Source organism: Magallana gigas, chromosome 10, assembly GCF_963853765.1.
Source record: "Magallana gigas chromosome 10, xbMagGiga1.1, whole genome shotgun sequence".
Taxonomy (NCBI): domain Eukaryota; kingdom Metazoa; phylum Mollusca; class Bivalvia; order Ostreida; family Ostreidae; genus Magallana; species Magallana gigas.
The window spans coordinates 15,279,491-15,302,192 of NC_088862.1; the positions used below are offsets into that span (position 1 = coordinate 15,279,491).

Sequence of the window (22,702 nt, forward strand, 5' to 3'; positions counted from 1 at the left end):
AATTTCTGCATAAAATAGTTAACGATTACGATTGATCTGAGTTACTTTGAGGTGTACAATTCCATTGTTAGATTTTTATGTCCTGAAAATCTGTAGGATATATCAATATATACAGTATAATTTTCAAGCAAAATATTTTGTATGTGCGCTACTGGTTCACTGTGAATTAGATATTAGGTTCAATGTTTTTTTTTATGAATTTGTTCTTAAGTTTTTTTCTTAACTAAGAATTTTTATTTAGCACTTAAGTGCATTTTTTAAGAAAAATCTTAGAATCTTTATGAATCCCGGCCCTGGTCCTACTTTAATCAAATTTGCTTAGTCAATGTGAATGGTGATAATGTGATTTTTCTTTGTGGTCTGAAAGCGCATGCTAAATAAAAAAAATACCGGGCAATTTGTTTTATACTCATGTACATTGAAAAGAAGGGTGGAGGTGGTTTACAGATCGCTTTGAAAATGTTCAGTGCTTAGCTATCGGCGTCCTGAAAGAAAGTGAGAACGCACGCTATTAAAATGATGCTCCCACAATTTTACCGCGAAACAAATCCATTGGTTACACCCGGCGACGTTGATTTTGTGTCCATATCTGAAGATGCTGTATAACTTTGACAATACCGCGGGAAACACAACTCTCACGAACTTAACAGAAATTTTCAATATTCATGAAATATTTTAGAAATTCTTAAAATTCTTAAAAATGATAAACCGATGCATATTGTCATGTGTTAACATTTTAATTCGCAATTAATGAAAATTTTATATAGGATGAAATAAGCTACAGTGAGCAGGGGTTTTCAAGTAAGAGGAGGTTCACTTATTCAACCGTGTAATCCTGATTAAAAATAGATAGCCATGTTTAAACGATGGAAAGGGGGTCACAAATTAATGCCTTTTGGCTGCTGGTAAAATTTGAGTAAAAACTGATGTTGTTCTTAAACAAAATCACCAGTTTGCATTAAAGTAAACTTTTAAGATAAATTCATGTAGCTGAAATATTTACTGGAGGAACTAAATCGCTGAAGCAGGGCGTTTTGTTTCATGCCCCGATTTTTTTATCAACATGGAGCGATTTAATTCTTCTTCAAAAAGGTGTAACATGCATATATCTTAATCAATGAGTGTCTATGTTGATTCGATAGATTCCTCATAAAACATTAAATTTATAGTATAATTTATATCGTTGTTTCGAAACCAATGTTTTAAAGTTGATTTGACCCCCTCCCCATGGATCCATGGATGAGTTTATTCAAAGCTTTAGAGATATTATCCTTTGAAGCAGGACTTTAAACCAAAATTTCACATTTATAATTTTCACATACCTATGTGGTGGACAAATCCAAAATGGGATCTTCAGAAAGAACTCCTATGTATTGAGATTCCCGTGTGTACACATGCGGCTTTATTTGCAGAAATCCCAAACATTCCTATGAATTTCCTGTTATGAGAAACCTTTGCTTTAAAATTACAGAAAGGCCTTTAATGTGATACGTGTATCTTAATACCCCAAATACAATTCTTATAAAATCTAAAAACTGCGGGTTTTTTTTTTTTTTTTTTTTTTTTGCTTTCCAGCTTACAATTATTTCATACTTGCACTTTTCTGAAATCATTTGAAATAATGAAATAATTTAAATGCAAGTTAAATGTATGCACTTATATCAAAAGAAAAAGAAATACTGATTTTTTGAAGGCAAGTTCAATATCTGATTTTATGAACATCAGCGAACATTCAAGTTTATTTCTTATAAAATAATTAAATCATGTTTCCAGTGAAATAATTTTGTTTACTTGGGCAATCTTTTTTGGAAAGCTATCAGTTGTAGTATATGTTAGTAGTATATATTATCATTAATTTTTTTTAAACTATTCATCAAATAATATTGTATCATATTATATAAAGTATTTTGCAATATAAACTCATATTATCGAAAAAAAATTCGTATTGTATTGTTATCCAATAATATTCTATGATATTGAATCACTCATTCTTATAATTCCACAATGAAATACGACATTGTAACCTAGAACACTATTTTCATTTATGTAATTTTAGATTTTGACCCGTGCATGCACGGGTTGACATTAAGTAATATGTCACACATCATGTTGACATTCAAAACTCTCGGAATTTTTCATATTAAACGCACTTAAGTTACTATAGTTATCTCCCGTATTTTCTTTCATGAACAGAATATATAGAAAATTCTTAATGAAAGTTTACACGTATTTGTATTACCGTTTTAGAGTTTGTCCATGCAAATGTGATATTGTGGGAAGATAAACTAAAGAAGTTCCCGTGTTTTAGCGTGAATGTAATGCGCATGCGCAAGATTGTAAAATCCGAAAAATTCAGACGATTTCCTAATTTTTTAAAGGAATTTTCGTTGATGATCAATTAGCTAAGCCTGACTGAGAAAAAATAAGAATAAATTGGTAATCTTCAAGTAACAATGATGTTAGAAATATATAAAACAAAAGACAGTACTCTTCCGATTTCTCGGTATTTAAGCCCAAACTTTCGAGTCTATTATTTCAATATAGTAGTATAGATGGTTACTATTTTATTAACATGTGATTCAGTATTAAATGGTATACATTTCAACAAAACGTAAAACAAGATTTTGAAGTGCAATGTTAATACGTGATCAAACCTAAAGTTGTGTATGCTGTTTTAATACTTTTTGCTATGTTAAAAACCTGATCAAAAATGTGTCAGTATAATGTATTGTATAAAAGAAAACACTGTGGGGAAAAACAGATTATTCTGACAAGAGAGAATGGGAATATAGTGATAGAAACAACCACTTGTAAAAAATGAGTAGCGCAGTTACAAAACACCTTTCATTATCTAATAACTCTTGTTGTAAAACTTAGGTGCTATACCGACGGACGACTTTGGCGTTCGGTTTTAGATAGAGGTCTTCATGGATTTGACCATTTTTGACTATACTTATCTCCCTTTGACGAAGATATTGATAGGAAAATGTTAAAAACTTAAATCTATGATATTGGAATTTTGCTTTATCAATAAATAGTTGATCGTCAAAAACATTATATGAATGATGTAAGGCATAAGTTATCTGAATAGAAATGTGTTGACAATCAAGCCTCCTTAAGACTTTGGCTTACAAATGAAAGAATTTTACATGTCTTCTCAAAAGCTTGCACCGAACTAATTAGTTTAAAAGGGAATATGTTTGCAACTTCAAATATTCAACGTTATCTTACTGTTTAAATGTACAATGTATGTTATTACATGTTAAAATATTAAAAGTAGGACAATACAAAGAGACATCTTTGTATTCATATTAACATGAGTTCAGTCACCAAATCAGAAGTATATTATATATGTTTATCAAAAAGAAAGTACAATGTAACGCTCATTATCAATCTTAAAATGATAAAACACCAATTTTTTAGATGTGGAAAATATTCTTCTTCTCAAATGAACAGCTGTCACTGGCAGTTAACAAAACATTTCTATAAAACTGCATCATCGTATCCCATGCATTATTTGATTGCATTGATTTTGGTGTCAGCTTCACAAAAAAGAATTGTAAAGTTGGCAGATCTGAACAATAAATGAGTTATGAAACTTACACGATAGCTCTACCAGATCATGTTTAGACACATGAAATATTATTAATCGGTCACAATGAAAGAATAAAAAGGTTAGGGATCAATTCAGGTATTTGAGTTTAAATAGTTATTGACAAAATAAAAAAACAAAGAAGTTGGAAATGTGACAGATGATGTACCGCGTTTGAAAAAAATTATTAAGGGTGTCGATCAACTGCACACAAAACAAGAGCGAATGAACTGTTATTGTTAAATAATATGTTTTTTGGCATCATTGTATGGTAACCATTGATTTTTATCACAGAATCTATTTTTAGAATCTGGTTTTTATCAGTTATTTTTAACTTGATAGCTGATTTTATCTATTTTTTGAATATTTGGGCTTGTATCTTGTCCACAACCAATGATAAAATTGTATTTTTTTATATTCAAACAAGATCATGATTTGACAAATGAAGCCCGGTCCACAATTGTTGTAAAGGCACCTGAGCTCAGCAAAACCATGGGCTTGTTTTGTTTACTGGAGAACCAGTAATAGAGGATCGGGGCATTTCACTACCCAGTGATATCTATACTAACAGCACACGAGTGATCTGTATAACTTTGATTTTTTTCAATTTCATTACTAGATTTTAAGCTATAGAAATCCTTTCAGCTTAAAAAAAATCTCATAAAGTATTCTAATGATACGTGAAAAGTTTGATGTATTTTTTTCAACGGTTTAAAATTTTTAATCTTAAAAAGATTCGGTATCTTATCATTTTAAAATATTTCGTGTCTTATACTGGGCAAGAAATCTTGCACAAAAGCTTGTTTTTTCACATTTAACACTATACACAAATGCATAAAGCGGCCTTTAAATTTCATGAATTACACAGTTTATGGGGTCGTGTTTTTCATTTATAACGGATATGACTATCGATATCGACCGGGGGTTTTGTACTACTGACATGTGTTTGTCGCGTAATGATATCTGCGGTCAAATCTTTTTATAGAATGTGTCGAACAAATTTTATCACCGAAGTAATTAGCTCGCATTCTAACAATAAGTTTTAAATGACACATCGAGCAAGTTGTTTTTGATAAATCTAAAATATATCCTTTCATTTTCGTGGGTAAAAATCCTCTGAATTTGAAGGGGAATTAGGAACTATTTTACATCGCTCATGTTTAAATACCTTACGTATACGGCACTACGTGTATATAAAGCATAAATCCACAGATGAATATCAGTGTATGTCGGGAAATTGCAAAAATATTACGCAACAAGGCAAACGCTATTCTGGTGAAATCATTGATATCAAAAACGAAGACGAAGAACTTTTAGAAGAGTTTTTGGAAAAAAATGGACGGGGGATAGTCTTTATTGATCTTGTCAAAACAGCAAATTTTCACGTAAACTCTCTCTCGGATGGTGCACGGAAAATTATTCAGGGCACCAATGCTGGAGGGAATTCGCAGATTTCGGAAGCGATTTCTTATGAGATCTTTTATGTATATAGATGCGCTGAACTTGTAATGGTAAGTAGATTGTGGCTGTTTGTCTACTGTAACGTGTTATCTGAGGTAATTAACGTATTAATGGAATGATCGTTCTTTGGTTGAAATTCTTATTGTTGCTCAGACTTGCCGATGGCCTGACCCAAGACATAGGTAGATTAAATGCATTATGAATTCCACAACAAGCGAAATCAGAATCTTGCAGAACTGCAATCACTAGTACTTGTTGCAATTTATATGAAGAAATGTGATCCGATGTCAAAGCTGAAAGTAATTGCTATTTAAACGGGTATAAAATTGAACATTGTATTAAGCTTCTGCTTCACATACATTTTAGTTAAAGGGGCGGATCAACATTCTACGGTTTTACGGAAGTGTGTAGTTTTGCTGTCTTTTTAAGTAAAATAATTAATAATAGAAGTTCCATAGAACACATCTATGGAGGATAATCGTGTTAAAAAATCCAGACATGTAAACTTGTAAATCCGAATATGCTATCATGGTGGTGTGTAAGTCTGAGGATAAAGTGTGTAATTCTGATCGTGTAACCTATAAAACTCGGCCTAAACACATGTAAGATTTCACTCAGTTCCGTCGAATGATGCACATTTTGCAGCTTTATTGTTCTCATTAGTTAATTAACTGCGGGAAAAGGCATGACGTAATCGCCGAAATGGACGAAAAATAAACATAATATTGAGCTAAACTGTTGCAATAAGCTTTTAATGGGCGACACTTTTCCCATGTACAGTCTCTAGCTCCTTTGCTTCTGAATTCTAAGAATTTTGAGAGAGAATGTTTAACCGGGTTTTCCGATTATTGAAATAGTAAAAATGGCGGGTGGGCGAGTGGCTGCCAAAAAGGTACCCTTATTGGTACAATAACACCTCGTACAGTTTTCAAGATACGAAGTAATTGTTCTTTTGCAGATCAGTTATGCATATATAATAGGTATGTAAATCGGTAGGATTTTGATTACTGATAATTTTTGAAAAATATCAGTTTTCGAACTTAGTCATTTTTTGGCAAAAACATTGCATATAAAGTATCCCATTTTTTTGGTTAGGTAGTATTTATCAATTCAGGATTGACAAATGGATTATGGATACTGTACACAAAAGAAAACTCAGTTTACTGTCACATTGACAACTTTTCTCTTGTTATTTTTGTTATTTTTTGAATTAGTTAGAATAAACGACCTGCAAAGATTTTGTAAATTTTTGCGGAAAAATGTATGTAACTATAATTATATGGAGGGTAATCGTGTTCAATAATCCAGACATGTAAACTTGTAAATCCGAATATGTAATCGTGTTGGTGTGTAAGTCTGAGTATGAAAATGTGTAATTCTGACCGTGTTACCTATAAAACTCGGGCATAAACACGTGTAAGATTTGACTCAGTTCCTTCGCATGATGCACAATTCGCAGCTTTATTGCTTTCATCAGTTAATTAAACCTTCAACTTTGCACACTTTCAATCCATAGTTTCTGCATTTGTATCTTCAGACTCGGCAATAGCACATCTGACATAATACTGTTTACAAATTGACGAATGTAAAGTCTACAAGTTTGTCGAATTTTGACATGACCTTATATGGCAACTGCTTTGCTGCGGGAAACGGCATGCCGTAATCGCCGGAATGGATAAAATTCTGTAATATAATTCTCATGATATTGTATGATAAGGGTTAAAAAGAAATGCCTAATATCTTATTTCTCCAAAATAATTTGACATGTAATTTAAACTGGAATATAAGTAAATGCGTACTCTTTTCTAGAAATGAGACGGATCAAGAAATTTCTTAAGGGTGTAAATATATTTGTGGCGTCATGAGGTTCGGAGACCGCCGTGAGGTCCCATGTTGTAACTCCATTGCTTCTGACTTCTAAGAATTTTTAGAGAGAATTTTAACCGGGTTGTTTGATTATTGAAAAAGTGCAAATGGCGGGCGGGTGAGTGGCTGCCAAAAAGGTACCCTTAATCTACCGATAACTCCTCGTACAGTTTTTGAGATAGGAAATTGTTCTTTTGCATAACACTTATACATAAATCAGAGGTATGCAAATTGCTAGGATTTTGATTTCTGATAATTTGTCAAAAAATATCAGCTGTTGAACTTAGTCATTTTTTGGCAAATACATTGCATATAGAGTACCCCATTTCTTTGGATAGGTAGTATTTATCGATTCAGGATTGACAAATGGATTATAATATGGATACTGTTCACACAAAAGAAAACCCAGTTTGCTGTTACATTGACAGTTTTTCTCTTGTTATTTTTAATTTTTTGCGGAAAAATGTATGTAACTTTACATGTATTTATACTTTTTTGGAAAAATTTCCAAGAATTCTCAGTATAAACACCCCTGTTAGCTTATCAGGTTTCAATACAATGTTAAAAAATGTGATGTCTACGAAGATTTTGTATTGCAGCAAGCCCGGATTATAACGTTGAAAAATTGTGCAATGTATTCCGAGAGTATTCCGAATGGAGAAAAGATGTAAACATTCCCCATTATAAATCTCCGTAAGGAATCTGTTTTTATTCCTGTGAGTTTTTCCGAGTGAAAGATGATAATGTGTCAATGAAATTATCTTGGAAATTATCCCATTCCAGTATTTCAATTGCACTTCTTTCACAGGTATGTGTATTTTAATTAAAAAATCGTCCAAATGTGCTGCATAAATATCTTGGGACAGATTATAGTTGCTTATGGCAAACAGTACATGTTCACAGGTGGCTGTAAAGCTGTATTATAATAACTCTCCGGGAATTTTTTATTAACCAATTTCACAAAGTGATTCTGTATTGAACCGACATTCAGGACGTCATGCTCATATTCCGTAATAATTGCTTGAAATTTAAAAAAAATGCCAATTTTCACCTGCATGATATACTTTTTTCCTTTCATATTGCTGACAATGCAAAATGAAACATTTTTAAAAATAATTTATACATTTTAATTTCATGACAGTTAACCTTTTCTTTGGAATTTTTATTATTTATTTTTTAGGGCGCTTCTTATGTCTCATAATAATCAAAATCTCAAAACCAATATATGTCTTTATATTCTTTGTTTTTCTTATCGATAACTTTCCGAAATATAGTACTTTCTAAGAAAAGTTGTTATCCAGAGATATTATGATTATATACCACCCTTATTTTTTTTAAATATTTATTCCGTCCCTATTCCGGCGATTACGGCATGCCTTTACCTGCAGCTAGCCTTTTTCTATCGGTGACGTCACTGTTTCCATATATGGTCATGTCAAAATTCGACAAACTTGTAGACTTTACATTTGTTGATTTGCAGCATGTCAGCCATGATATTTCAGAAAACGGAAATACAAATGCAGAGACTACAGATAGAAAGTTAGTATTATAGTGGCAAGTTAATGTAAATAACAAACAGCATTTTACAGCTGCAATTAGCATCTGCAGGAAAAATTAGATTGAAGGCCTGCGGGGTCAACTCTAACGTGTACATCCCTGAGTTTTATAGGTTACACGATCAGAATTACACATATTCATACTCAGACTCACACACCAACACGATTACATATTCGGATTTATAAGTTTACATGTCTGGATTTTTGAACACGATTACCCTCCATATAATTATATGTATTTATACTTTTTTTAAAATATCAAAATGATTTTGTTGTGCAAGTGAAAGATAAATATTAAACGATTTAAAACTGTTATAAATATAATCAATAAATAAAGCATCAAGTTTTGTTAAAAATTGAAAGGCTTTGAAGAAATAGTACGGGTATACTAGTATGTTTATGTTTTTGTATAAATGTTTTTTTCTTCGGAAATTGGATTTCTGAAAGTAAGGAACATGGTGGGTCAGATGAATTTGATGGTATATGAACTGGTAGAGTTTTAATTATTAAATACTAGTAATTTAAATTTATACTGTATTGACGATAATTTTACAACAGTACATGTTCACAAATGGCTGTAAAGCTGTTATACATGTATAATAAACTTTTGAAATTTTTTATCAACCAACTTCACAAAGTGACTCTGTATTGAACCGACATTCAGGACGTCATACTCATATATATGTAATAATTGCTTAATTTATACACATTTTAATTTCACGACAGTTAATCTTATCTTTGGAATTTTTATCTATTTTTAAATGGGGTGTCGCTTCTTACGTTTCATAATAATCAAAATCTCAAAACAAATGTCCTTAAGTATAGTTTGTTCTTATCGATAACATTGCAGTTACTTAATTGACCAGCTGGCCGACCACTTGTCATTTTTCGCGGGGGAGGGGGTTCTTGTCCAAACTTTGTGGTAGCAAGGCTGTTGGAGATATTTTCTTAATTCAACCGAGCTCTATACTTCAACAATTTCTTGCATGTTCTCTAATAAAAATGTGTGTATATCTATATACACGTATATTCAAACAAAGTCATTATATGTAATTTTTTCCAGTTCTTTGAAGATATCTGAGGCCGATCGAATTCTTCACTGGCATTTTTTATACATTCTCTTGATATACATGTAAAATGTACACCAATCTCATAATTTATTTTTCCGAAAATAATACTTTCTAAGAAATGTTGTTATCCAGAGTTAATAGGATTATAGGCCTACCTAATATTTTTTTTATTTATTCCTTCGAATTCCCTTTTCCGGCAATTACAGCATACCTTTAGCTGCATCTAGTCTTTTTCTATCGGTGACGTCACTGTTTCCATATATGGTCATGTCAAAATTCGACAAATTTGTAGACTTTACATTTGTCGATTTGTAACTTGTCAGTCGTGATATTTCGAAAACGGAAATACAACTGCAGTGACTACATATGGAAAGTGTGTATTATAGTGGCAGGTTACATGTAAATTACAAACATCATTTTACACCTGCAATTACGCATCTGTAGGAGCAATTAGATTGGATGCCTGCGGGATCAACTCTAAAAGGTTTATCCCTGAGTTTTATAGGTTATACAATCAAAATTACACTCATTTATACTCAGACTTACATACAAACACGATTGCATATTAGGATTTACATACACATCTTATAACACACAATCTCTCTCTCTCTCTCTCTCTCTCTCTCTCTCTCTCTCTCTCTCTCTCTCTCTCTCTCTCTCGGTAGGGCATCGCACTAACGGTGTCTTTAATTAAACGCATAAGCTTTGCATTAATTTTGCAGGTTGATGGTTTTTTTTTCATATAACAAAGACAAACAGCAAAATATACATTCCCTCTCTGCACATCGCATTCTTTTCGAAAATACTATTTTCAGTCACACACATCAAACTTGTTAAAATGTTTGTTTGTTAATGTTTTGTTTTTAGGTCATATAAGTTACATAGTTAACCTACTGCTAACTGTTTTTGTCCGTCGTAAACCTTTGAACATCTTAGCTTTTTCTCGAAAACCATTAAACCACTTTCAACCAAATATTACATCTATTGGTAAAAGGAACCTGAGGCCTGAGGGGTGGGGTTAAACCATAAATATAATTGCAATCTTTAAAAAAAATCTAGCTTGTTCTTTACTTCTGGAAATCAAGCAGTCAAACTGCTGGCTTTTATTGTAATAAGCATTGAGCTTTTTACCAAAATTGTGAAATTCATTGCTCCAGAGTCAGGGGCTTCCGCGCTAGGGTGGGACTCTAATGATTATATAGTAAAAATGAATTAATTCTTTTAAAATCTTCTCTGCTCCTGGATTTAAGCATATAAACGAATGCCCCTGAGTCAGTGGTTCTTGTGTAAGGATCGGGCTCTAATGATTATATAGTGAAAAAGCATTAATTCTTCGAAAATCTTCTCATTTACCCCTAGATTTTAAGCAGATAAACTCTAAGTACACAGTTATTATGAGGAAGAGTGCATATATCAATCAAAGTACTGAAGTACTGACGGGAGTTGATTTTATCGATTATTATTTCTCTTAAAATCAACGATATGTTATTCTCCTTGGCAAGTAGCTTATAATCTCTATTTGAATTACGCAAATTTTTATAATATGGATTCTCGGACTTTTCAGACAAGAATTTCGAGAAAACCTCTTATGAATCATGTTGTGTAATATTTTAATAGCATTGATTTAATCAAACTATGTATCGGTATTCGAAATATTTCAGAAAGTGTATGGATCCATCCAATAATGAACTCTAATCTCGTTCAACCAGACGCTCGGCTGTCTCCGTTAATCTTCGACAAGTAAGAGATACCAGGTCACGTGATAGCTTGAAGATGCGACCTCTAAATATAGACTGACTCTCTGCTTTTCGGAGATGTACGGAGACAGCCGATGGTTGAACGAGACTATATTGAACTCTGGCGTAGGATAACATACGACTGCAAAACATTTCTGAATTGTTCGTACTATTCAAAATCTGACTATTTCTTAGGTACTTATGAATAAGTTTCCTTTTTAAAAAAATGCTTCAGCGTATATAACATCGAATTTATCGATTATTTTCAAGAACTAACTCTTGTCAGCGGTGGTGATTTGTGCTTAGGTCCAAACACTGTTTCAGTTTCGGTTTGCCAGAGTAAGTGCATAGAAGAGTTGATTAAAATCAACTCCCAAAAATTCATAGTGCTTGGGTTTTGGTTTTTGTTAATCTATGAGACAAATATCAGCTGTTGTACTTGGACTTTTTGTCTTTTTTGCAAAATATTGGACACACTCGACTGAATACCTTCTACAAAGTTTTCTTTTATTTTAATTAATTATTTATCAGAAATATGCATAGTACTTGTACTTTGGTTTTTTTTTAAATATAAATTTTTAGAAAAAAAAATCTAAAAAAAGAAAAAAATGTTTTTTAAATCATTTCTTTGTAAAATATATCATAAAAGGTATACCATTTGTCTGGATACTAGTAACTCATCGGACAATTTTCAAGATGAAATTTTGAAATTTTGATTTTGCACATCAATAACACATCCATCAGAAATGTACAGAACCCTAGTGTTTCTTATTGTTCTTTTTTTTGGGGGGGATGGGGGTGGGGGGAATAAAATTTGTTTACAAACACATAAAATCGGGACGTATTTAAACTAAGGGTATAGGGGTGGTTTCGCCAACATTGTACCCGTCGTACTTGATCAACGTGTGTGTGCACAGGTAAATTCTAGTATCTTATGATAATGCGAGGTAGTTCAGCTTCAAATTACCTCATTACTCCCCTTACTTGTATGAAACGCCAAATTAACATCTATACAAAATTAAATATTTTTACCTATCTGCCCATAATTGTACCTATTTTAAAATCGATGGTTCCTATCTTAAAATCAATTGTACCTATCTTCAAAAAAATTGCAGATATGTTTAATTCTGTTATACATGTCTCTATTCAGTACAAAATAATTTGAATATAGGTACAAATACAACAAAGTAAAGATTGGTATAATTGACTTTAAATAGGTGCAATTGAATTAACTTGTCTTGAGTTATCAAGATATTGACAAAAACAACTACTCCCCATAAAATTTTTGAATACATCGTCTATTGATTCCGGTATGTTTCACGTTTTTCAAGTATTTTCAAGAAAAAAGTCATAAAAAAATATTGTTATTTATTAAATTAAAAGATTTTCAATTCAATCAAATACTATTTTTTGATTTACAGACTAAAACTATTTAGATTTTTTTTAGAAATTCTCAAAAATTCTTTAATGGTCCTTTTTAGTAAGCGTTTAAGACAACAGGCGTTTTTTCCCGGCGTGTGAAAACTCTTTTGAAAAAATATACATACGCCTATACGAAATTTAAAAAACTACACTTGGTATTTCGTGAATATATCTTTAATAAATATGTAAAATAATATGAGTAATTTTAACCATGGTAATCATAGTGAAAAATGATTAGTTTCTTTTTCATAAAATTACTCAATGGTGATGTAGTCATTCGAAAGTGAAAAGTAGCACTAGACTTTCAAAAAGAGGTCTACAATTTAATATCGCAACCGAGTAAATTAGGAAAATATAAAGCCTATTAAACTAATTTCATTTTCTTAACGTTTGGTGTATATTTTTCTATCGCTTTTTTCAATATAGGTATATTTTGAATACATTATACTATTTGCATATTTTATTTTAGGCTTTTATTCGCGTCGTCGTTGCTTTGCATGTTCTGTGCTTTTCTGTCTATGTTAAATTTCCGAGGGAGCCTTCATTATATTCAATAACAAAAACAAATTAAACCTAGGTATATCTTTATGGATATGTTCAAATTGTATCTGTCTTCATTATTTTCTATCTTTAAATAAAGCTTACCTATCTTCAAATGTATAAGGGATAGATATAAGCTCAATTAAACTTACTTTAATTGAATTGAAGATATGTGTTATTTCATTTAAGATAAGTGAAATTTATTGTACCTTTGTTCAATTACATGTATTTATGATAAAATATTAAATTTTTAAGTTTGTGGTTTTGAAATGTTAAAGCAAGTCATTTCATTAGTAGTCAATTGTGTGATGAAAGCTATATATATGTCTTTTTTCTTTAGTTTAGTTTTAGCATTGTATTGGGGTAAACAATGAGAAATTAGGTCTGTGCATGACATCTAATAAAAATAATACTTTCTTTTTCAGACAGAGAAGGAGATTGAGAAATAAGGTCTGTGCATGACAACTAATAAAAATGATACTCTATTTCTTAGACAGAGAATGAGATTGAAAACCATCTGGACGGTGGACCACTCGTTGATTACGTTTGTGAAATTCATAGCAAAGTAGTGGCGGTATCAGTCACTCGTGTCATGAATAAAAAAGCTAATGACTTACTTCAAAGGAAATTGGACCTTATTGCAGGTGAGTCAAGGATATGACTGAGCGATTTTATGCACATGAGCTACTAAAAATATATGAATGATATTATCAATCATGTCTGATGTCTTTTACCGAGTTTTCAATAAATAAGCAGTCACACGATACAATTTTCCATCCGATTTTCTCATTGGAGTCGCTCTCCACTAAAATCGTACCGTGTAAAAACCTAAGTCGAAAACTAAGTCTGAAATTCGCTTGAAAATCTAATGTGCGTCCGATTTTCAATTCACTCTCTGGTGAGAATTGTGACGTCACAATGACTTTTCCCTTACAACAAAAATATTGAATAGGTTTTATTAATCGAAATTCGTATCGTGTTTCCACCTCAATAATCGACTCAAATCAAATTACCTGAGCAAATCGATTGAAATTCGAATGAAAAGTCGCATCGCGTGGCCGAACCTTTATGTTATGCACTAATAAATTAATTTTTGTTATAACGCCATATACGCTTTCATATTGCCTAAAAAGAATTTTTAAATCGTATAAAAAATGTTACCTACGGCAAAGTAAGACTAACGTCAAAAACATATCAATCCACCTGACGTAACGTTTGTATATGTTGATATCATTTTAGAGGTCAAATGACCGTTTTAATCTGCTATTTTAATATAGCAAAAAATTTAATTTTATGAATGAATTCAATATTTATTAGTTTTATACGGTATATAAAGGGGTTTAAAACAATGTACGCTTTTTTATAAACTGCTTCGCGATTTTTTAAGCGTAAACTGCCCAACCCGTTTTATTTCGTGTAATTCGTGTTTTTCCATTAAATCCTGGTCGTTAAACGACGACGTCAAAAATGAATCATCCAATGCTATATCAATAATTTTTTTATTGAGAATATAAGTGCGCACAATTAACAAGAATTAATTTGTTATTTATTATAGAAAATGCAGGTAAATTAGGCTACAAAGACTGTTACAGGTTTGTCTTATTTCTGCAGTGATTTGTGCACTGATTATATAAATCATCTTACTCTCCCACTTTACTTAATAACAGATTGTTTATGAATTTAATAACTGATTGTCTTGCACCAGTTTTTCAAACATTGAATACATGTATATGTAACATGTTCTTGTGATGTCATAAGATGGTGTGTTTGAATATAAGTTTGTTCATTTATGTAAGTGTCAAAATATTTGTAAAGTATTTTTATACAATTCACGCAATTTGACTTAAGTTAACAAATGAAATACTTCAGTTCACAAACAATTATATGTATAGGCTCTGTGTTGAAAGAAGGTACACAATCTAGTCAATGAATCACTCAACGGTGCCACCTGATTATATTCCTTGTTTCCATTGTTTAAGTGCAAGTTTTAACAATTGAACGTTCATAGTCTGTCCCAAGTTTTTTTTTTCCGCAACAATTGGACGATTGTAATGAAAATGAATATAACTTCCAATTAAATACAATTGACGTCGACAAAATGGAAAAAAAATCAGAGATATTTTAGATGACATTAAATGACATGTCTTCCAGAGAAACACAGGAATGAAAAAAAAATCGTTTTTAAACATGCACAAAAGTACCACCACGTATAACACAGCACGCGGGGTGTATGCTATGTTGTACACGGGGTGTAGGCTTCCGAAGCGAGAAAACGGTGTCGAAGGTACGGTATTTGTCCAGTTAATAAACAAAAGGACTTATTTTGCCAAAAAGAGTACGCTTACAAAAGAAAGCATGAAATACGGAATACATAGACACGTTTTATTCCACTGTACATGTTCTACTTTTCTCATACACCTCAACACAATTCCGACAATCAGGGTGAGTTTGATCCTGACGTGCGTTAATGGTCAAATATCTGGACAAAGGTTCTGTTTATCATCAATGTTTTGATACTAACAATTACATACAATCAGTGTTTGATTATTCATAAATTATCTGTGAATAAAATCAATCGAATACAGAAATATTTGCGAAAAAATGATTTTGTACACGGGGTGTATACAACGTGTTCACAGTACAAGGGGTTTATACAGTCGGTTTTTATAACGAGTTAACGACATTCTAGAGTCTTGACAAGTATATTAGAAAATATCTGTAAACAAAATTATTAAGCAAACTGCTTAACAAAATTGTCAAATTCCCATTTGATAATTTCGAGTTCTTATTCTGTTGTAGAACACAACAAAAATTACAGGTTCTGATATGAGGATTAATCTAGTCAAAATACTCAAATACCAGACTTTGAACACGCCTTCTTATGTCTGTTGAAAGAGGACCTGTATTTAAACAATTCCCCACAACAGCAAGGATATGCAGGAGTGGCTTCATGGATTTTTTTTTAATGTGCACTTTCAGGCATCTTCTCAATGCATATTTTTTGTCGCAATAATGGCAAGAATACCTCTGTTCTGATTTCTCCTTTGTGCAATGTTTCGACTGTTCTTTTAAGATTTTAAAGTTTTTATTGCAAATGGAGCGGTGCTGTGTCTTTTCTTCATGAGACGCCTATGTCGTTTTAAACCGTAATTGTCTTTGAATTTACGTTCACATATGCTACATTCATTACCCCCACCCTTATGCTTAAACTTTATATGGTTTGACAATGCACATGAAGTGTGGTATGCTCAACCACAATGGGGACAGAGGAGGTTTTTTGGCTCTGTATGGACATTTCTATTATGAAGATTCAAGTAATGTCGCGTGGAAAATATTTTTGGGCATTGACTGCATTTAAAGAGTTCATTTTTGTGAGTATTCAGGTGTTTAGACGATCTGTGTTTAAATGACTTTGAGCAAAATTCGCATATAAAGGATTTTTCTTCATCATAAACTTCCTCTGTATGATCAATTTCTATCTTCATCTACAAAGCAGTTTTGGACTAATTTAAAACATTTGATCAAAAGATTTATCAATATACACTGTTGAAAGTCTGTACCTACCGTGTGTTGTGCTAACCAAGCTCTATACATGATAATCAAGAATGACCCAAAACAATATAAAGAGCTACATTATCAAAATAAATAAGCATTAAACATTTGCCATTGATATTATGCACTAGTCTCTGCAAGAAAAACCGATTGTATACACCCCTTGTACAACACGTGTACAAAATCACTTTTTCGCAAATATGTCTGTATTCGATTGATTCTATTCACAGAAAATTTATGTATAATCAAACACAGATGGTATGTAATAATTAGTAACAAAACATTGATGATAAACGGAACCTTTGTCCAGATATTTGATCATTAACGTACGTCAGGGTCAAACTCACCCTGACTGTCGGAATTGTGTTGAGGTGTTTGAGAAAAGTAGAACATGTACAGTGGAATAAAACGTGTCTATGTATTCCGTAATTCATGCTTTCTTCCGTAAGCATACTCTTTTTGGCAAAATAAGTCCTTTAGTTAATTAATTGGACAAATATCGTACCTTCGACACCGTTTTCTCGCTTCGGAAGCCTACACCCCGTGTACAACATAGCATACACCCCGCATGTTGTGTTATACGTGGTGAGTGCCCAAACAATTTTGCCTAAATATGTTACGTTTTCAGTGTTTACTTTTCATATATAGGGTCTAGTTAAAGAATATACAACAAAGGTATAAAAAATTTCAATTTAAGAGAAATTCAGTAACAACTTAATAGAATATTTCAAATTAAAAAAACCTTATATAGGTGAAAAAATGAAACTCTTTGCTTTATTACCACCAGTGACAAAAAATACGCCAAATTTAAAGGAAGACCACACCTTATTACGAAAGTTATGTAAATGAACAGGATTTTTGTTTTATACTTTCAGCTGCAACTAAAAAACAAAAGCTTCACAAATCTAATGCAAAATGGGAAAGGCTGATTCTTCATGTCTGGGTTCAAAATGAGGAGACAGCTAAAATAGTATCCGAAGATGCAACCAAACTACTAAAAGAGCCTAAATACGAAACATTGGTGGTCATCTCTATAGGATTACAGTTCATATTCAACAACGACAAAAATATGTTACAATCTCCCAAACACAAAGCATCGGAGGGGACAAGCTCTACAAGCGAAGCAAGAAAAACACGAAAACGAAAACCACAAGAACAGGAAACTCCCCAAAAACAAAGCCCAAAAAGACCAAAAAAACAAACAACAAAAAAATAAAGAAGAAAATCCTAACCCGAGAAAAGATGCTCTGTGCCTTCCTCCCACAAGAGGGCTTACTCTGCAACAAAAACTCTTTATTCAGCCGTGAAAACCAACCTGACAAGAACAATATATAATCTTTTAAAACTTATTTTAGACATATATCGGACATATCTCTTTTATATCCTCCAAATTTCATATTTAGGCCTTTCAAATAAATTTTAACATCTCTTTTTTTTATCACTTGGCAGTTGGGCGTCACTTTGCTTTGTCCCATATACTTTGCTTGCTCTAAAAATTTTTGCTCTCTCTTGGCCAATTTGGCTCATACTGTGCACCAACAGAGGGTTCTATGAAGGATGGGCAATGAACATATATGGAACGCCATGGCTGCCTTATGTTAGATGATTTTATTATATGCTGTGGGTCTATTATTATATGCTGTGGTTCTATAATTATATGCTGTGGGTCTATAATTATATGATGTGGGTCTATTATTATATGCTGTGGGTCTGTAATTATATGCCGTGGGTCTATTATTATATGCTGTGGATCTATTATTATATGATGTGGGTTCATAATTATATGCTGTGGGTTCATAATTATATGTTGTGGTTTCATTATTATATGCTGTGGTTTCATTATTATATGCTGTGGGTTCATAATTATATGCTGTGGTTTCATTATTTTATGCTGTGGTTTCAATATTATATGCTGTGGGTTCATAATTATAATTATTACCTAATCAAAGGGATTTTGTTGTTTTATTACAGATTAAATATTTGCGTCTATTTTGAACTGCCGGTCAATAGACTGCGATCTATTAGACCGCCGGTCAATAGACTTCGATCTATTGGACCGCCGGTCAATAGACTGCGATCTATTGGACCGCCGGTCAATAGACTGCGATCTATTTGACCGCCGGTCAATAGACTGCGATCTATTTGACCGGTGACGTATTTCAGATCGCTGGTATGTTAATGTTACATCCTTTCTATAGTTCTCATGGAATGTAAATTCCTTTACATAGAAGCTGTTTTTAGTACTTGGTGAAACCAAATTCAATTCAATTCAATGGAGTATCAAATAATCAACAGTTTTAAAGCCTCATATTAGGTAAAAGACTATTTAAACTCTAATAGGTTGAAGACTCCCCCTTCTTTGTGTAAACTAATATTAAATTGAGATGTTGTGATGCATGCAACAGGTTTTGTGCATGTAATAGATGGGGGAAAATCTTAGTATATTGCATAATGGCACGAAAACCATCTGCAATATGCAAATTGTAAACCCCGAAAAATAAAAAAGGAATTAGGTAATAAAACAATTTTTTAATGCTTGAACAGTCAATAGACCAGAATTTTTCCCTTGGTGCAGGGAACAGCTCAGTATGATCTATTGCCCTCGGCCGTTGGCCTCGGGCAATAGATCATACTGAGCTGTTCCCTGCACCTCGGGAAAAATATTCTGGTCTATTAAATTATGAGTAGTTCTTCAAAGGGAAAAAAGCCAAGTTTACTAAAATAAATACAAGATGTGTTTGTGAAACACCGATGTCCCAGAAATGGCAGCGTATGGCGAGGGTTGAAGTTTCTCTAATGCAAGTCAAACTCCAAAGGTCAAGGTCAAAAGACACAATGTGTTGTTATCCAAAGGAAGAGCTTGAAACGAGGAATACATCTATGAAATATGAAAGCCCTAGTGCTAAATGTTAAAAAGTTATGACCAAGGTTCAAGTTTTTGAAAAGTGGGTCAAATTCTTGGGTCAAGGTAAAAAATATACCCATTGAAAGGTCTTGTCAGAATGAATACATATGTGAAGTATGAAAGCCTTAGCACCAATTTGCAAAAGTTATGGCCAAGGTTAAAGTGTGAAAATGTTTGTAAAAGTTGATCAAACTTCATGGTCAAAGGTCAAATTTGGTGTTACCGCAAAAAAGGCCTGTTCATAAGGGATACTTTTGTAAAATATGAAAGCCAGAGCCCAACCCACTCAAAAGTTATGTGCAATTTTAAAGTTTTTGCGGACAGACATATCGATGGACGGAAAGGGCAAAAACTATGTACCCCCAAATCTTCGATGTCAGTGGCATAAAATAAAACTCCTATTGCATAAGAATATTGCACGTACTCTATTACCACTACATTGAGTAGGATCCCCACCCGCAAAATTGAATTTGTGTTGGATTTCCGGGCATTGGGCGAGGCTGAATGCATATCTCTACTTCAGTTCCTCAATCAAATAAAAGATAGTGTTTTCAACATTGCGTACATGTATAGAAAAGGTAACGCACTACAAAATGTGAAGCTTAGTTCCACACAATATTTTTTAAAAAAAAATTTTCTAACAATTTTGCCCAAACGCAAAAGACAGGTAACAAGATTAAAACAATATATGTGTGTATGATGTGGTAGGTATGTTTAATATCTTGTAATTGTACATGTATATATCTGAGCTGTCACAGTGTCTAAGTGTATCTTTCAACAATATCCAAACATCTTTGAAAATCAGCTATTCCATTACTTTGGCAATCCCTGTGAAATTCTTGTTCTAAAGCATTTTGGCATTCTTGACTGATCATTGTGGAAAAGGATTCAAATATTGGCCTGCCTTCCTCAACAATGAATTCATCTACAAATCCCTCAACTCCATAGTTCTGCATATTTTCATGTTCATCCAGACCAACTGGGTTTTGTAACTGCCCTGAAGTCCATAAAATTAAGGGGGTTGACTTTACTGTGCGCAGTCTATGCCTAGCCCATGCATCGCTTTGTGGTTCAAAACCAGATTTTTCTAAACTAGTTTATACAAGTACAAAACATGCAGTATCCATCTAATATTAGTACTATTGCAATTGAAAGATTTGAAAGCAGCAATTCGAATAGCAAGACATTGAAAAAGGCACCTACCATATTTTAACAGAAGTTTGAAGTAAGACCCATAACCAAGGCTCCAATATAAACTTTAATTTCTTTTACTCGTTGAAATGTTTCAACGTTCTTGTAAAGTAAATATCCTTTTTATGAAAGTTCTGAAGGTTTTGTTGTTGATTTCCTGATGCTGTCCTTTTATGTAATGCAGAGGTACGTGTACAATGGTTTACAACCTGACAGTGTAGTATCACAACCTTGCCGATAACCTTCTGTTCGTGAATTACCTGAAACGCAACAAGGTACGAACATTAGTATTAAAATCACATCATTGCTATCACAAATGGTTACAGGACTCTATATTAAAAACTTTAGACAACACCTGTATTGAACGATTAATTAACAATTAATCGATGCGCAAGTCGTTCTACAGAATTATGCATCGATAAAGCTTAGACATGTTGACTTTTGTATTACCCAAAGGATAGACGCGAATTGTGTTTATTTTTTCAAATTTCACTCGGAGCGCGAAATGTAAAAATGTGTTATTGAAAAAATCTAAAAAATTTTTAACAATACTTCAGAACTAAACATTTTGAGCCATTCGTATCATACAGACCTACTGACACAATGTCCCTGTCGGTATCTTACGCATACGTGTACAGGCAAAAATAAATGACTAAAAAATAATGATTGATTAAACTCTCGAGGGGGAAGAATTCGAGGGAACACAGTTTCGCACAAAATGAAAGTAACATGAATTAACACGTGCTATTGTTATGCTTTCAAACAAATTGATTAAAGTCTATATTGATATCAGATAGAAGCTTGCAAAATAAAGTGCACATGTTTTAAAGAGATTTCAAGTTTTAATGTTATTTTTCTAGTGACGTGAAACTTACCGTATCAAAGGCCGAGTATGAGCAATACCTATCGCGTGTTTTATTTTATATTTTTTTTTTACTTAATATAGCTCCTCCCATTGATAGGCGGTGCCAACTTTAGCTCTCTCTCATCCCCAGGCATTGTCACGAAGCTATCTTAGGACCAAAGAGTATGAGCTTTTACCTATCGCGTGTTTCATTTTAATTTTTTAAACTAAATAGATGTGCGGTGCCCAACTCTAGCTCTCTCCGATCCGAAGGCATTGTCACTTTACGAAGAAATCTTAGGACCAAGGTGCGTCCTAAGTACATCTAATGATACGTCTTAGTCTTAAAGGGGCATGGTCACGATTTTGTCGAATTCTTTTTTTCTGTTTTCATTATTTACAATGCTTAAGGAAAGCATTTCTACTGATTAAATGAAATTTGATCGTCTGTTGTAAAGTTATAAGCATCTGATACATTTTTTATTTTATTTAAAAAATGTATCGGATGTCTCCCTGCATAACCCTGTAGGAACCTTAGGAAAAAGCTTCACAATAGCCCTAATATCCCCCAAAACGTTATAATACATAATAATAAGCCTAAGGATGGTCTTAGGACAAGGTAAGTGATAGATATGTTATGCTGCGAATTCACAAATAAAATGCCACTACTTGCGTATCAGAGGGAGCTAGAGCTGACACCGCCTTCTTTGCTTCGAGTAATACAAAAGTCAACATGACTAATCTTTATCAATACATAATTCTGTATAACGACTTGTTCATAGTTTAAAGGTTGATTAATCGTTCAACACAGGCATCATGACTGATATTGAAACTTTAAATTCTTACGAAATTTTAAATTGTGAATGTAACTATGATATGACTTTAATTCTAATTATGACTTAAATTCTAATGTATTTAGTGTTTCATCTCAAGTCGTGCAAGCTCAGTCAGATCATGAATTCTACCA

The 22,702-nt window shown here is 32.7% G+C and overlaps 1 non-coding gene across 1 annotated transcript; it reads left to right on the forward strand.

The window, feature by feature from the left end:
* The first annotated feature begins 4,830 nt into the window (after nt 1-4,830).
* LOC105347748 (uncharacterized) lies at nt 4,831-18,224 on the forward strand. Its single transcript, XR_010710254.1, has 3 exons — nt 4,831-5,103; nt 13,737-13,887; nt 17,671-18,224. It is a non-coding gene; the product is annotated as an uncharacterized protein (transcript).
* Nucleotides 18,225-22,702: the final 4,478 nt, after the last annotated feature.